We start from the raw sequence: 17,780 nt of genomic DNA on the forward strand, positions 1-17,780 counted from the left end.
TCCAGATCCAAGGTATGATAGTGACTTGGTACATCTGATAGCTTTGGAATCGGGTGGGGGAGGCAAAACATAGCGCACCGCTGCCTCGACTGGCGTCTCCAGTACAAACTCATCCTCCTCATCATCTTCAGAGGAATCACTGTCGCTGTTATTTGCAACGTACTCTTCGTTAGAGTCTTCATCACCCACGTCCATGTCTTCTACTGGACTAACAACATGAATCGGTGGTGGTGCGAGAGGTGGGTCATTCTGCACAAAGGTCGAGGGGACAGAACCACTGCCACCAACATCACCAACATCGGCAGAAAGCTCCATCACTTGTTCCACCATGATTCTCCCATGGATGTCAAACATGAGTCGCACATACTTGTTGCTCTAGAGTCGAAACAGGCGAAACCGAAAATCTCTGATACCCAATGGTGCTAGCAACCTATACCCCACCCTTCCAATCTCTTTTTTTTTTCCTAAACTACGAAGGTGGCTCAATAGCAAACTCTTCAACTCGGACAACAACTTACGCGCCGAGTATGCAACAGTATCGAATTCTCACACTCAAATATTATCCAATTGTCACGATTTCTTATATGACAATTGAATACACATAGACAACCACATATCCGTTGGACATTTTTGCCTATTTTTTGAAAGAAAAATAAAGAAAAAGAAGATATGAAGTATGTGAAAAATGTCAAAAATTGCACATCTTTTTATAATAGTTAAAAATTTATCTTACTCTATCTTATTTACACTATAAACAAAATATACACATATCACGCATATAGTCTTTATCTCATTTAACGTGTAAACTATGCAAACTTATTGTGAACCATATAAATCATCTTACATATTTTCATAACAATTTTTAAAGTTATTTATTTCGATAAATTAAACATTTTTTAAATTTATTTAAATAAAAATCCCGCAAAACACCCCGAATCCTTCGTCGGCGCTCCTCACCCATCCCCTCCGAATCCTTCATTCGCGGCGCCTCTCGCCCTTGCACCGCCGTACCCGAAGCTCCATCACACCCTTTCCCCAATCTCTCCGTCACACCCCTTCCCCAATCTCTCTCTTTCAGTTTTGACGCCGATGAATTTCGCCACCCTCTCGACGCCGTTTTCTGCCGCTGCTCGCTGAAGCTCGTCAGCACCGTCGCCGCTTCTATCTCTTCTTCTCGTCGCCGTTCGTTCAGGTAGCCTCCGTCGTCCCTTCCCTGTCTCTAGCCCTAGCCCTTCCATTGCGATTCTGTTCCGATTACATTGATTCTCATGCAATTGTATCTGTTCTGTTCTCAAAACAGTTTAGGGTTTTATTACACTTTATCTTTACTGTTATAGAGACAGAGATGGCAAGCTTTCTGTGAAGGAACTCCAGCCCGCTGATTCTGATCAAATCTATTCTCAGGTACCTGCCTTCATTCTTCTGTTCCTTGTTTTTTCACTATATGTTACTACTAATTAGGAAGATCCTTAGAGAAGAGGACTGAGGAAAATTAAAGGTGTTGCATATACTTGTATCTTGACTTTTTCTATCTTCAATTTTTGGTGGTATCATTCTTCTAATGTTTTTCAATTTTCATATGATACTATTATCTTCATCTTTTTTAAGCTTTTTTTTTGGAGTGGCAAGACAAGAACTATATTCAATTTCTGCATCTTCTATGCCAATCTACATAACATATATGTAGTTAATGCATCAGATGTTGGTGAGTACCAAGACTAACTTCCATTGTCATTAGTTGCAACTAAATACACAGTTGTAAATATTAATAACTATTTAGAATCATAGTTATCCTGCCTTGATGAATAAAAAGTATTAAACGGTTGCTAGTAAGGGAAGCTGTTAATCACTTTATCTATTGTATTTGTATTATTCTTTTTTTGACTAATTCTGTTCTCCATTTTTCTCTTTCTCTTGTTCTTTGGCCTTTGCATTCCACTTAGAATTCTGGCAGCCACCCTTTCTGTCTTATTCTGTTCTTTCAAATTTTCAAAATTGATCAATATTATTGGTTGCTAGTTCACAGCGCAACTGTTTGTTATACAATCCTTGTCAAGATTTTCATTTTCAAGATATATATTTATACACTGTGTGTGTGTTGATTGAATCTACATCATGTCAAATTAAAGTAGCTAACTCTTCTGTTCTCCATTTTTCTCATCCTATTGATCTTTGAAGTTATGAAATATACTTAGCATTACGATTTTTCTCTCTGCCCCAGGCAGCGAATCCTTGAGAATTTGATTGGTTTGTGAAGGGTGTGATATTGAATTATACAGCCTTCATCTCGAGGTCGGTCCTTTCTTTTTTGTTTAGGTTGCTATTTCTTCCTTTCCTGCCTTTGCTTTGATTCCTCTTCCTTGTTTGAATTAGATGAATCTGTTTCATTCCTTTAAGCACAGAAATTTATATTATATCCCTTATTTTACACAGTAGGAGTAGTTAAAAAATATGGAAGAAGATAACTTGCAGCGGCAATGGTCCCTCAAAGACTTCGGGATCAGAAAACCTCTTTGGCAGAGGAAAATTTGGCAGAGTCTACATTGCGAGAGAAGTCAAGGTCTCTCTCTCTCTGTTATTTTATTTATTATTATTTTTCTTAATTTTTCTGTTTGGTTGTTCAGAAAGTTCCTGAGAAAATAAACATGTGTATGAACTTGATTCTCTCATTGTTCAATACTGTAACTGTAAGATTGAGCTGTTATTGCTTAGTTCAATTCAGCATCGTGCTCATTTGCTAAGTCTTTGGGAGCTGGGTTTTTAACATACTTTGGCTTGAGTGTTTGATTTGTGAGATAATTCAACGTCTTAGGTTGGTCTTGTGAGTTTAGTACTTGGGAAATATATTATTATTTGTATTTTAAGACAATTTTTAGCGTAAACTGGTCTTCAAGTTCTTGAAATTTAATGTGGATGATGTAATTTGATATCGAATTTATTCTGAAAAAAAAATAATGAGTGGAATGTGTATGTGGATGCTCAAAGTTATAATTGTAAAGGAAAAAGAGAGATTAATTAAATTGATATCATGTTTGAAAAGTGTTTTATAATATAGTTCAATCATATAAGATATAACATTGTGTGTATACATTTTGAACTAGTCTGTGTAAGAGTTAAAAACTTCGACATTAATGTGAAAACTAGACACTTAGAGTGATTAATTTCTAAATATTCAATTGGGTTGATCCGATTTATTTATTTACTTTTTAGAGCAAATATGTAGTTGCATTGAAGATTATATTCAAGGAACAACTTGAGAAGTACAGACTTCACCATCAGGTAAGGAGGGAGATGGAAATACAATCCAACCTTCACCACCCAAACATCCTACGACTATACACGGCTGGTTTCATGATGCCGAGCGTGTTTTCTTGGTTCTTGAATATGCCCATAATGGTGAGCTCTACAAGGAGCTTAGAAAAAGAGGCCACCTCACTGAGATGCAAGCAGCCACGGTAATTCTTCCTTACTGTGGGAATGTGTTTTGCATGTGAGATTAATGACTGCAAGTAAAGTAATTGCATTTACATGCTGTGAAATATGGAACTAGCAACTGTCACCCAGGGTATTATACGAGTTCTTTTGTAATTAACTATAACCTATGAGGAATCCGATTTTCTGTGGTTATTGTTTCCTGTAACTTCATAATAATTGGAACTATTGAATATTATTGTTATTTCAGTGGCTCTGATGGTTTAAATCCATATTATTATGAACAAATTATTAATATTTCTTTTTGTGTTTCTTGCTCACTCAACTCTATTTGCAGAGATGTGAGAGCCATTTCATCGTCAGCAGATGGATCATGCATCTATACTGCAGATGGGAAGATTAGTAATGTTTTTTAACTTCATGGGCCGGGCCGGGCCGGGTTTAAGTAGAACTAGACTCGGCCCTAAAAGACCACTGGGTCTATTTTGACTCCGACCCGAAGTGATCTGAAAATAAATTGGGTTAAACAGGATCAATTTGATATAAAATTAGTATAGACAAATTTGTATATAATATAATATTATTAATTTTACTCTAAAATATTTTTTTTATAAAAGGCAATTTCAGACCAGGCTGAGTGACCAGAAGCATAATCCGAACTTGACCCGAAAATAATTCGGGATGAAAATAATTCGGGATGAAAATGACAAATTCAAACTTGATAAAATATGCCTTGGATCTAGATTGGGTTTTGGATTAGGCCGGGTCTTAAACCCTCTACTTTAATATATAATAAAAGTTATTTTATAAAAAAATATTTAAATATTTTTGAAATATTAGTATTTTAGTGATTTTAACCGTTAATTTTAATTAATATATAATATATAATTGTAATCAATTATTCAATCTACAAAAACAGGCTCCTTTTTTTTGTTATTGGAGGCATGTATGTGATGTGCTACCTTATGGGGTATAGTGGTGCTTGACCAATTTATGGGAGCAACTTTTTTTGACTTGTGCTATAAACAAGTTGGATTATACGAGTTATGTATAAAAGAAAATATCATGGGCTAATCGGATGGCAGGAGAAAAATTTTGAAATTTGAAAGAAACAAATCGGACTGTTGTATGAATTTTTTTTTTAATAAAACGAAAATCAAATCGCTGTTCTACACCATTACCTTCTCTATAATAAAATTAAAAAGCGACAAAAACATCTGTGCTTCAAAAAATTCATCCTTTCCTATATTCAGAAGCCAATGTCACTTTTCAGTTTTCATAGAGAGTCCAATATTTTTGTGAAGCTTTATTTACTGATTCTGATCATCTTTAACTTCATCAACAATCTCTTCCTTCAAAAGAAATATTTTCAAAGTGAAACGGTGGGAAAGGGGAAAAAGCAACCACATAGTGGGGCCTTATACAGTTGTATACACACACATTCATACATGGGATTTTAATGTTAGGCACGTGCACTAAAATATGTATATGTGTGTGTGTGAGACTCTGCTTAAAGTCCAAAACAGTGGACATCATTAATTTGCTCATTTGACATAGGACATGCTTGGTCCATGTAAAACGAAAAGGACAATGATGTGCTATCATATGGTAGTGTTTTTGCTCTAAATCTCTCATTGCTACCGGTAGAATAGAGATAAACAACATACTAATTAACTGAAGCTAGTTATGAAATAAAAGGATCATTTTATTAGAATATCATGATTAGGGAACAAAATCAAAAAAATATCAAAGAGGATTAAAAAAAAATCAATATAATTTATTAGGATATTATTTTATAATGAGTGTATTGTTAGCGTGCTCTTGTTTTATATATTGGTAAGAACCTTATAATTACAGATGAAAAAATATGAATAATAAAAATAATACTTTTTTAAATAATTCTTCGTTTCTTTTCTAAATTCTTTGTACCATGGTAACATGGTATCAGAACAGAGTTATGTTCTAGAGACTCAATTCTAACGAATTGAGATTACAAATTGCAAATAAGCTACGCAATAGTTTTGGCATGCGATCATCACAAACCAATTCTTACAATTTATCAATTGGTTTCAAACTAAACAGATATAATTATCCATTATGGGCAACTCTGATGAAGAAAGCAATTGGTGGAAAAAGAAAGAAGAAAAACAAAAAAAACTGCTCTAAGATTGTGGGTTACCCAAATTGGTGGAAAAACAATCCCAAGTCATCGAGAAATCAAAGTAAGGGAGCCGCCGCCGTGAGCATTCCAGAGGTCAGCAGCAGTGATGGCGAGACAGCAGCGGCGGTAAGGGCAAGGACTACTAAACTCCTTGACTGTTAAACCCAGACGGGGACTCAATATAAAGGGGAGACTCAAAATCAGAATCCAATTAAAAAGATAAATAAATGGATTTTCGATTGTGGGGCTACCGATAGTATGACTCATAACCTCCATGATTTTAACAGCTTGATTATACCCTCAAAAGCCCATATTGAAACAGCTAGTGGAGAATTAATTGATGTTAAAGGAGGAGGCTCCATTACTTTTTCAAAAAATTGAAATTAAAAAATTGTCTCTATGTCCCTGCACTATCCTCAAAATTATTATCTGTTAGCCAAGTAACAAAAGAACTAAATTGTGTGATACTCATGTACTCTACCTTTTGTTTTTTACAGGACATTCTTACCAAGGAGATCATTGGGAGTGGTACTGAGCAAAAAGGTCTTTACTACGTTGATGAAGTAGCACACCAGGTCATGCCATGCTTGCTCATGGAACGATTACTAGGTAACTTTGGTTATGGCACAGGCGTCTCAGACATCCTTCATTTGGGTACCTCAAGTTTCTATTTCCTAGTCTTTTTACAAGTAGTACTGAATCCCTCAAATGTGAAACTTGTATTCGTGTAAAAAATCACAGAGTTTCTTTTTCTCCAACCAACACTAGAGTCAATTCCAGTCTTTCTCTAATACACTCTGATGTGTGGGGCCCAGCCCCTATTTTCCATAATAATTTTTAATATTTTGTGTTATTTGTGAACGATTTCTCTCGCATGACTTGGGTATATTTTTTAAAACACAAATCTGAAGTACCTGATAAGTTCTTTACTTTCTACCAAATGATTCAAACTCAATTCAACAAGAAAATCCAAGTACTTCGCTCAGATAATAGTTGGAAATTTATAAACCAATCAATGCGCGATTTTTTTATGAAAAATGGTCTTATCCATCAAACTTTCTGTACAAATACACCCCAACAAAATGGTGTGGCTGAGCGACGAAATCGTAAGTTACTTGAGATGACCCGGGCCATGATTTTTTATGCACAAGTTCCAAAAATTTTTTGGGCTGAAGTTATAGCAACCTCTGCCTACTTACTAAATTGCCTACCTACCCAAGTTCTCCACCACAAAATACCCTTACAAGTCTTGGCTACTCAGACTGCAATTCTGCCTATTCTAACCTTACCACCTCGAGTATTTGGATGTTTCGTCTTTGTCCATATCCCCGAAGTCAATAGAACCAAACTTGATCCTTGTGCAGAAAAATGTATTTTCATTGGGTATGCTACATACCAAAAGGGGTATAGGTGCTACAATTCAATTACTCGTCGTATTCATGTGACCATGGATTGTGTTTTTTAGAATCCAAATTTTACTTCGGCAACCAACATGGCATTCAAGGGGAGAACAATAATGAACCACCAAGTTGGCTAAATAACCTTTGTTGCTCAGAAACTGTTCAAACAAAGCAAGTAGATGGAGCCACCGAGCATACTTCACTCAACGTAGAATGAAGAACTGAAGATTGATGGTTTAGAAGTTCTAATAAATTCTCGTTGCAAGTATAGTTTCTAAACCAAGCAATCAATCTTTCTTACAAACGTTTGGTTGTCACAAGTAACAAACCCGATATAATTTATAAGCCGAAATATTCAAACATCGGGTCGTCTTCTCAAGGAATTGCAGGGAAGTATGAATCATTATTGGTTATGGAAAATAGTGTTTGGGTTTGAAAAGGTTTTAAATGAGAGAAATGGTTTGCAGAAATTAAGAAATTAATAATTGATAAAACTTTTGGCAAGGTATGAAAACTGGAAGTCCTATCCTAGTTATCCTTATCAATGGTGATGAGAATTATACTGTTGCTCCCACTAAGTCAACCTCTAACTATGAAGATCAGTTAAGTGGACAAATTAATTTAATACCTAAAGTCCTAGTCAACTCCTTGAGGAAAGACTAGAGTTATAGGAATCTAAATTAATCAGCAAGAATAATAATTATCAATCACGATGAGTTTGATAACTCAAGAGTCACCAATTAATCAACCAAAACCAATAGTAAATAATCTAAATTAAAAATAAGGAAAAGCAATCATGAGTCTGAAATACCTCAAATTATATTTAAATAAAGATGTCAATTCTAACATGGACAAGTTCATAAATCAAATTGGAAAGACAAATAAAAAGGACATTGAACCTGTGATGAAGAGATAATCCCAATAAGATAAATCCTAATCCTAATCCTAAGAGAGAGGAGGGAACCTCTCTCTCTAAAAACTACATCTAAATCCTAAAACTATGTATGAATCCAATACTCAGTCTCTAATCTCCCTATGCTCATGAATGGATGAATTCCTCCATTTATAATCCTTCAATTTGTGTTCTCTGGGCTTGGATCTGGGCCAAAAGGGCCCAGAAATCACTGAGGACGACTTCTGCAAATTCTGCAGATCGCGCATGTCACGCGTCCGCGTGGGTCACGTGGTCGCGTCATCTGGAGTGTTGCTTTTCCACGCGGTCGCGTCAATCATGCACCCGCGTCATTTGTGTTTCGCATGTCACGCGTTCGCCTTATCTATGCGCTCGCGTCGATTCTTTTTTGAGCGAACCACGCGTTTGCGTCGTCCATGCGGACGCGTCACTGCCGGTTTCTTCCAAGGACTCCAATTTGTGCTTTCATTCCATTTTTGTATGTTTCCTTTCCATCCTTTAAGTCATTCATGCCCTATAAAACCTGAAAGTACTTAACACATAAATCACGGAATCGAATGGTAATAAAGGATAATTAAATTTGGTAATTTTAAAGCATAGGAAACATGTTTTCTCATATATCAAATTCCAAGGAAGGAATTGTAAAATCATGCAAATTCAAATGAATAAGTAGGTGAAGAGTTGATAAATCATTCAATTTAAGTACAAGATTTATCATGAAATAGTGGTTCATCATAGAAAACAACTCGGTACATACAACTAGTGAGAGTCCTTTTGAGAATGTCAGACAAGAGGTAAGTAATTGTCAATCTGATAATTTACTCCCTGTTTTTAATGAGACCACTAACAATAACAGTATAGAATTGGAACATGAAGAACCAGAGCCCAATACCTTTATTCTTCCTCCAAGAAGAAACAGAGGGATGCCTCCTGATCGGTACTCACCAGAACATGTTCCCCGTAACTCAAGATACCCGATAAGAATGGCTAGAGAAGGAATAGCAGATGTTGCAAAGGATTTTTCTACCAGACTCTTAATAGAAGACATTCCAAGAACTGTCCGAGAAGCCAATGAGAAAGTTGAATGGCGAAAAACCATGAATACAGAAATGAAAGCTCTGGAAAAGAACGGAACTTGGGAGAAGTGTATCTTACCAATAGAAAAAAAGCCAGTCAGTTGCAAATGGGTTTTCACCATTAAACACAAGGCAGATGGCACTATTGAATGGTACAAGGCAAGGTTAGTGGCCAAAGGTTATACACAGACCTATGGTATCGAATACACTAAAAATTTTTCACCGGTTGCAAAGATTAATACTATTAGGGTATTGTTTTCAATAGCAGCAAATGAAGATTGGCCACTTCATCAATTTGACGTCAAGAATGCTTTCTAGCATGGAGAGTTGAAAGAAGAGGTGTACATGGAAGCTCCTCCAGGTTTCTCAATGGGATTTAGAAAACATGAAGTTTGCCGGTTAAAGAAGGCTCTTTATGGGCTTAAACAATCTCCACATGCCTGGTTTGGAAGATTTACAGATACTGTAAAAAGGTATGGGTACAAGCAAAGTAACTCTGATCATACCCTTTTTTTTTTGAAAAAACGGGGAGATTTAATCACTTGCCTAATAATCTACGTGGATGATATGATCATAACGGGAAGTGATGCTGAAGAAATTGAAAAATTGTGAGGGAACCTATTTACAGACTTTGAAATAAAGGATTTGGGAAGACTAAAATATTTCTTAGGAATAGAGGTTCTACAATCCAGCAAAAGAATCTTTGTCTCCCAAAGAAAGTACATTTTGGACCTTCTGGCAGAAACAAGAATGGTGGATTGCAAACCAATAGATACGCCCATGTAAGTTAATCACAAGTTAAAGATAGTAGAAGGTTCCACCCTAGTAGATAAGGAAAGGTACCAGCGACTGGTTAGAAAACTAATTTACTTATCACATACTCGACCTGACATAGCTTATGCCGTGGGAATAGTAAGTCAGTTTATGCATAAGCCACAAGAAGATCATATGGAAGCTTCCATGAGAATAGTTCGATATTTGAAAGGAGCTCCAAGAAGTGGAATCATTTTCAAAAGGAATGGCCGTTTGAAGGTTGAGGCATACACTGACATAGATTGGGCGGGCAACCCAAATGATAGAAGATCAACAGCTGGTTACTTTACACTTGTTGGAGGTAACCTGCTAACTTGAAAAAGCAAGAAGTAGAAAGTTGTAGCTCTTTCAAGCGTAGAGGCAGAATTCGTTAAAGGCATAACTGAAGTATTGTGGATAAGAAAATTGATGATTGAGATTGGGTTTCCACCACAATTGCCAAGCTAGTTGAAATGTGACAACAAAGCCACAATCAGCATTTCAGAGAATCCCGTACAACATGATAGAACAAAATATGTTGAGATGGATCGACACTTTATCAAAGAAAAAATTGAAAATGACATTATTGAGCTTCCGTTTGTGAGATCTGAAGATCAGCTGGCTGACATTCTTACTAAAGCAGTTTCAAGACAAGCCCTTGATAAAGTTCTAACCAAGTTGAATATTGGTGATCCCACTATTCACCTTGAGGGGAGTATTAGAATATCATAATTAGGGAACAAAATCAGAAAAATATCAAAGAGGATTAGAAAAAAAATCAATGTAATTTATTAGGATATTATTCCATAACGAGCGTACTCTTAGTGTATTCTTGGTCTATATATTGGTAAGAACCTTGTAATCATAGATGAAAAAATATGAATAATAAAAATAATACTTTTCTAAATAATTTTTCGTTTCTTTCCTAAACTCTTTGTACCATGGTAACACATTTGGCTCAGGGGATATTAACGCTTTGATTCACTCATAATTGAACAATTTTAAATTGAAAGAATCAATATACCGAATATAGTTAGCATAATATAAAATATAAGTTGTTTTAAAATTTATATGCGAGTAAACCGATAATTTAACCCTTAAAACATTCGACAATTGTAAAAAATTTTGAATAACTCGTGAGTTAAAAAAAGAGAAAATGAGAAGATAAACTTTTCAAATTCAAAAGGTGAGAATTTGCTAAATGGTTTTACTCAACTATAACGATAAAATCAGCTCATTTATATACATCATGCTAAGTAAGGTTAAAACTAACTATACCAATGAGTTAATTTAATTATATAATCAACTAATTAAGTTGCCAACTAGAAAAATCATCTATAACAAATTCTAACTAAATTAGTTGTACAAGAGTAATTACCTACTACTAATTAGTACAACACATTTATGCTGAGCTATATTATCCAATAGCCTCCCTCAAGCTTGGAGTGTGAACATCAAACAGTTCAAGCTTGGAATGAAACTTTGAAAATGACTCTGGAGCCAAACTCTTGGTCAAGAGATTTGCAACTTGCTCTGTGGTACTAATAGGCAAATATTTCAGCGATCTATCTTGCACTCGATTTCTTAGCATATGACAATTTATCTCATTATGTTTGGTATGCTCGTAGAACACAGAGTTTGAAACAATGTGAAATGTAGATTGGTTATCATATAATATCGTAATCTGTCTATCCAATAGCACTCGAAAATACTTCAAAATGTAGCTGATCCATCTACTATCACATGTGGCTAGCGCCAAAGTCCTATACTTCGCCTCTGCTGAGGAACGGGCAATAGTGACATGTTTTCTACTTTTCCAAGAAATGAGTGACGAATCAAGAAAAAAAAAACTTCAATAATGATCTATGCGTATCTGAATAGGTTCTCTAGTTAGAATCTAAGTAGCTAGCAAGCCTCGTATAATAATTTTCTTCCATTAAAATTCCCATTGCCAGAGCATTTTTTATGTATTTTAACGTGTGAAGTCCTGCCTTAAAGTGTTTAGTGGTAGCACAGTTTAGGAACTGACTTAGCTTGTTTACAGCAAAGCTAATCTTAGGCCTAGTATTAGTTAGATACAACAGTTTTCCTATAAGCTGCGGATAGGGAGTAAGATCAAAAAGCGCAGTGCTAAATAATTTAGAAAGAGCAGTAGTATAACTCCTAGGTATGGATGTAGGTTTGGAATCAAGAAGACTAAATTCATGGAGGAGATCAAGAGTATACTTACATTGGTAAAGAATAATACCTTTCTTGCTTTGAGCAACTTCAAAACCAAGAAGATACTTGAGATTCTCAAGATCCTTAATGCTAAACTTGGCATCCAAGACAAATTTCATGAGTTGAATCTCTTGTATATCATTGCCGCTTAAGGCTAGATCGTCGATGTAAATAAGGATGCAGTAAAAGAGGAAGATTATTCTTTAGTGAATATGGAATAATTAGCCTTAAATTATTGATAATCTGAGTCCTTCAAAACAAAGCATAAATTGTCCTTTCAATGACGACTGTCTTGCTTCAAGCCATAAAGGGACCGTTCAAGCTTAGAAACATGGTTTGCCAGAATCGATAGACTAGGAGGAGCATGCATGTAAACTGTCTTAGGTAGGTCACCATGAAAAATGTGGTACTTACATCTAATTGATGCAAATACCATCTATTTGTGGCTGTCAAGGCTAGAAGAATCCTAAAAGTAGAAAGTTTCATAACAGGACTAAAGATTCAACAAAATCTAGGCCAGCAATTTGGATGTAACCCTTCATCACCAAATGGGCTTTATGCTACTAATGGTGCCATCGGCATGATACTTGTGTTAAAGACCCACTTACAACCCACAGTTCTCTTAGTATTTGGAAGAAGAACGACAATCCAGGTCTTGTTATCCTAAAGAGATTTGAGCTCAGCTGCAATGGCTTGTCTCCAATATTCATGTTGAATCGAATGCTCATAACTACTTGGTTTAGATTGAAAGTTGATGACTAGAGAGAAAATTTTGTGCGTATTTGATAAATTATCATATGATATGAGATGAGAAATTGGATACCTTTTGCTAAAAGACGAGCCACTAATGCTGAGAAATGTAGAGATGAGTTGCATACAATGAAAATTAGACAAATAAAAAGAAAATTTACATACTCTAGTGAAACACCTAAGAGCTTGAGTGGGAGAAGTAAAGGATGAAGGGGAGACATTTTGATGTGTAGAGTGTGCTTGGGAAGGAAGGGGACCAGATTGTGGAGACGGTGGTAAGGTTGAGTCGGCAGTGTGATAGGTGGTGGGAGCTAATGGTGGAAGATCTATGTATTGTGTGGATTTAAATTGAGGAAAAATGGTGGGAGCTAAGGGTGGAAGATCTATGTATTGTGTAGATTTAAATTGAGGAAAAATGGTTATTGGGGGACTGGGATGACTAGCAGTTGCCACATCATAATGAAAAGGAAAGATGTGTTTATAGAAAACCACATTTCGAGAAGAAAAAGATGTATTTGTTAACCAAATCTAATAATAAGAAATCCTTTGTACCTAACTTATACCCTAGAAAAGCACACTTTTGAACCCGTTTTATGAAACTTTGTTCTGGAAGCAACAAAAGTTGAGGCAAAAGCCAAAACATTAAATACTAAAAAATATTAAATAGGAAGCAAAGTTTGATAAAGGACTTGAAAATGGTTCTCTAAGTATAAAGAAGTGGAGGATACCCTATTCAGTATATGGATAGCTTGAGCAATGAAAAAATTTCAAAATTTAAGTCGCAGATTGCTTTTGAAAACCAAGGCTTGAGCCATGTTTAAAATATTTTGATGTTTGTGCTCTACCACACCATTTTATTGGAGAATCTAAATACAAGTGGTGTGGTGTGTCATGCCTTTTGAACTATAGAAATTTATCATGAAAAATTCTTTGCCATTCTCACTCCTTATAATTTTTATTTTCTTATTGAATTGTGTCTCAATAAAGTGTATAAAGTCCCTTATTAATTAAGAGGTTTCAGATTTTAATTTCATAAAATAAGTTCAAGTGAACCGAGATTTATCATTCACAATGGTTAAAAATTATTTATGCCCTTTTGTGGAGGATATAGCAATAGGTCCTAAATATCAACATGTATCATATCGAAATATTCAACATATTTGATGTTACTAGAAGGGGAAAATAAATGCTTTTGTTTAGCAAAATGACACAGTTCACATGGTACATTATTCAATAAGTCAAAATTACAATTTAAAAAATCACATTTTCTTTGCATTATTTCTAATCTACCAAGGATAATGTGGCATAATCTGTCATGCCATAGGACTGCAGAGTGCCTATTAGTGAAAATGGTGTGAATGACCTAAGTGGAGTAAGGAGTGATATGACTTATGTGTCTAAATTCAGTATATACAATCCATTTTTGAGGTCAACAGTGCCAATCATTTGCAGCTTCATATGATCCTAAATTTCAAATTTCATATAATTGAATAAAAATTCACAAAAAAATTTTGAAGATGTTTGTGATACTGAAATGATGTTATATGAGAACGAAGGCACATATAAAAGATCAATAAGATAAAAAGACTTGAAAAATCAAATTGTCCCCCTAATGGTAGATACAATTTGTGGACCACCTGTCATCTTGACCAAGATTCGATCTGTATAATACTATTGGTTGAAAAATTTAAAAAAAATGAAACATGAGAAGTAGCTCCTATATCCAATCCATTGGTCTAAGATTGTGACTTTAAATTGAAAGAATTTTATATATACCTGCTGAAGAAGTATGAACAGTGATTACTAGATTAGTAGAATGAGAATGTTTATCACCATGAGGGTTGAATAGAGTAATCAAAACTTGTTTCTATTCTTCAAATAACAAAGTGTCTAAATTGGTGCCTGGTGCACGAAATTGTGATCATCAACAATGGCGCCAAAAATTTGGTAGCGCTCTCAAACGTGAATCACACTTAGTCACAACTCCGCACAACTAACCAGCAAGTGCACTGGGTCGTCCAAGTAATACCTTACGTGAGTAAGGGTCGATCCCACAGAGATTGTTGGTATGAAGCAAGCTATAGTCATCTTGTAAATATCAGTTAGGCGGATAATAATTGATTATGGAGTTTTCAAATAATAAATAAAGCAGAAAATAAAGATAGAGTTACTCATGTAATTCAATGGTGGGGATTTCAGATAAGTGCATGGAGATGCTGTGTCCTTTCTGAATCTCTACTTTTCTACTGCTTTCATCCAATCCTTCTCACTCCTTTCCATGGCAAGCTGTATGTAGGGCATCACTGTTGTCAATGGCTACATCCCATCCTCTCACCGCCATCAATTCTAGCTTATACCACGAAGATTCTGATTAAGGAATCCAAGAGATATGCGCCCGGTCTAAGGTAGAACGGAAGTGGTTATCAGTCACGTGTTCATAGGTGAGAATGATGATGAGTGTCACGGATCATCACATTCATCATGTTGAAGTGCAACGAATATCTTAGAATAAGAACAAGCGGAATTGAATAAAAAATAGTAGTAATTGCATTGAAACTTGAGGTACAGCAGAGCTCCACACCCTTAATCTATGGTGTGTAGAAACTCCACCGTTAAAATTACATAAGTGATGAAGGTCCAGGCATGACCGAATGGCCAGCCCCCAAACGTGATCAATAGTCTCCTAAGATGAATAATGGAATAAACTGAGACTAAGGATGTCTAATACAATAATAAAATATTCTATTTATACTAGACTAGCTGCTAGGGTTTACAAAAGTAAGTAATTGATGCAGAAATCCACTTCCAGGACCCACTTGGTGTGTGCTTGGGCTGAGCTTGAACTTTACACGAGCTGAGGCTTCTTTTGGAGTTGAACGCCAAGTTGTAACGTGTTTTTGACGTTCAACTCTGGTTCATGACGTGTTTTTGGCGTTTGACTCCAGAATGCAGCATGGAACTGGCGTTGAGCGCCAGTTTACGTCGTCTAATCACAAATAAAGTATGGACTATTATATATTGCTGGAAAGCTCTGGATGTCTAATTTCCAATGCCATTGAGAGCGCGCCATTTGGAGTTTTGTAGCTCCAGAAAATTTATTTCGAGTGCAGGGAGATCAGATTCCAACAGCATCAGCAATCTTTTGTCAGCCTCCTTATCAGAGTTTTGCTAAAGTTCCTCAATTTCAGCCAGAAATTACCTGAAATCACAGAAAAACACACAAACTCATAGTAAAGTCCAGAAATGTGAATTTAGCATAAAAACTAATGAAAACATCCCTAAAAGTAGCTAGATTAGACTAAAAACTATCTAAAAACAATGCCAAAAAGCGTATAAATTATCCGCTTATCAGTGCCACTCTTCAAAGCTTTAAAGATGGTGTCAGTTTGTGGATCAGTTCCATTTGCCACTATGTTGTTAACAACTCTTCTATCATCAGTCTTTTTGAGGCTTTCACATACAAGGGGCAATAAGCATCCTTCTAATAGCAGGTTTCAATAGTGTGACTAGGTTTATCGCAACGAGTGCATTGTGTAGTAAAACAACGACTGCGGCCCCGCAACCACTGTGGCCTTTGCGTCATGAAGTAGAATTATTGGAGAAATTGGGGGTAAAATTGGAGGTCTGTGCAGAGCATTGACTAACAATTTTCTTTCAAGTGGATTAGATGTAATTATCTGTGTCTCCTGCTGCAGAAGCATACAAAATATCATAGCAACATTCGGGAGTGGCTTCATAAGTATAACTTGGGATTCAACACCTGCATACTCTTCATTCCGGCCCCGCAAGAATCTGATGATGTTGATTTGTGATTTGTACTCTCTAAAAACGCTACAAATACAATCACATTTGTATAAACAATCATAATTCAGAATCGGTCGAAATTCTTCTAATTCCTCCCAAATGGACTTGAGCTTACTAAAATATAAAGTAATCAAAAGTTCTCCCTATTTAGTGAGAAATATCTCTTCTTGCAACTCAGCGATACGAAAAATGTTCCCCTGATAAAATCAATGACTCAAATCTTACCAAAGATCAGCAGAAACATTACATCACAACACACTAGTTAAAATCTCAAAACTAAGAAAAGTGTGAAGCCACGAAAGCACACAAGAGTTACAGCAGTCCCAAGAGTCAAAGCTTGGGCTAGTCTTATTAGGTTTGAGAAGAGAACCATCCACAAATCGTCACGGAATGGGATCGAAAATGATAATTGGGGTTGCTCAGGGGAATGGAAGTGAGTGAGATACTAGAATTTTCGCTCAAGTGAATGAAAAATTGACTGGAAGGATCCCGATTGAGATCAGAGCTAGATTTAACCAGTGGAGCCAACTGAGATTGCATCGTCGAGAAGTGGTGCATCATCTGCATGAAATTCTAAAGTTCAGCAGTTGAGAATCTAAGATTTTCCAGCTCTAAGCTAGGAGTATGTGGATCGACCATTCTTTTTATAAAGCCATCAAAATTGAACATAATTTTGCAAAGGCAAGTTTCACGAACTAAAAATCGTACAAAAAGAAACTAAAAACAGTACAAAGATGTTAATCCCCTAAAATTCAACAAGAACGATCACCTCCGTTCAATCTCCATAAACCCATGATCGGAATAGACACTTCAACGAAACTGAAACAAAACATTCTCATCAACTCTGTCGTATGAGTGAATTGGAGAAGAAAAAAGGAAGCAGGTGAGAGAACGCTCATCATACTATATAAAAATATCGGATAACTCGTGAGTTGAAGAAGAGAATGAATAAGAAAATGAACTTGTTAAATGGTTTTACTCAACTTCAATAGTACAATTAGCTAGTTTATATACGTCATGCTAACTAAGGTTAAAACTAATTATATCAATGAGTTAACTTAATCATCTAACCAACTAACTAAGTTGCCAGCTAGACAAACCATCTGTAACAAACTCTAACTAAATTAGTTGTACATACAAGAGCTATCGTCTATTATTAACTAATGCAACGTGTTTATGCTAAGTTATACTATCCAACAACGACAAATAAAATCGTCTTTGAAGAATAAAAA

The 17,780-nt window shown here is 35.7% G+C and overlaps 1 long non-coding RNA gene across 2 annotated transcripts; it reads left to right on the forward strand.

Moving 5' to 3' along the window:
• Positions 1-892: 892 nt before the first annotated feature.
• LOC127745179 (uncharacterized) lies at positions 893-3,978 on the forward strand. 2 transcript variants are annotated; one of them, XR_008006386.1, is made up of 6 exons: positions 893-1,192; positions 1,338-1,404; positions 2,222-2,316; positions 2,434-2,560; positions 3,211-3,455; positions 3,770-3,978. It is a non-coding gene; the product is annotated as an uncharacterized LOC127745179 (long non-coding RNA). The 2 variants fall into 2 exon arrangements; XR_008006380.1 differs by having other exon boundaries at positions 895-1,192; positions 2,222-2,292.
• Positions 3,979-17,780: the final 13,802 nt, after the last annotated feature.

The sequence above is a fragment of the Arachis duranensis genome, chromosome 1 (genome assembly GCF_000817695.3).
Source record: "Arachis duranensis cultivar V14167 chromosome 1, aradu.V14167.gnm2.J7QH, whole genome shotgun sequence".
Classification (NCBI taxonomy): domain Eukaryota; kingdom Viridiplantae; phylum Streptophyta; class Magnoliopsida; order Fabales; family Fabaceae; genus Arachis; species Arachis duranensis.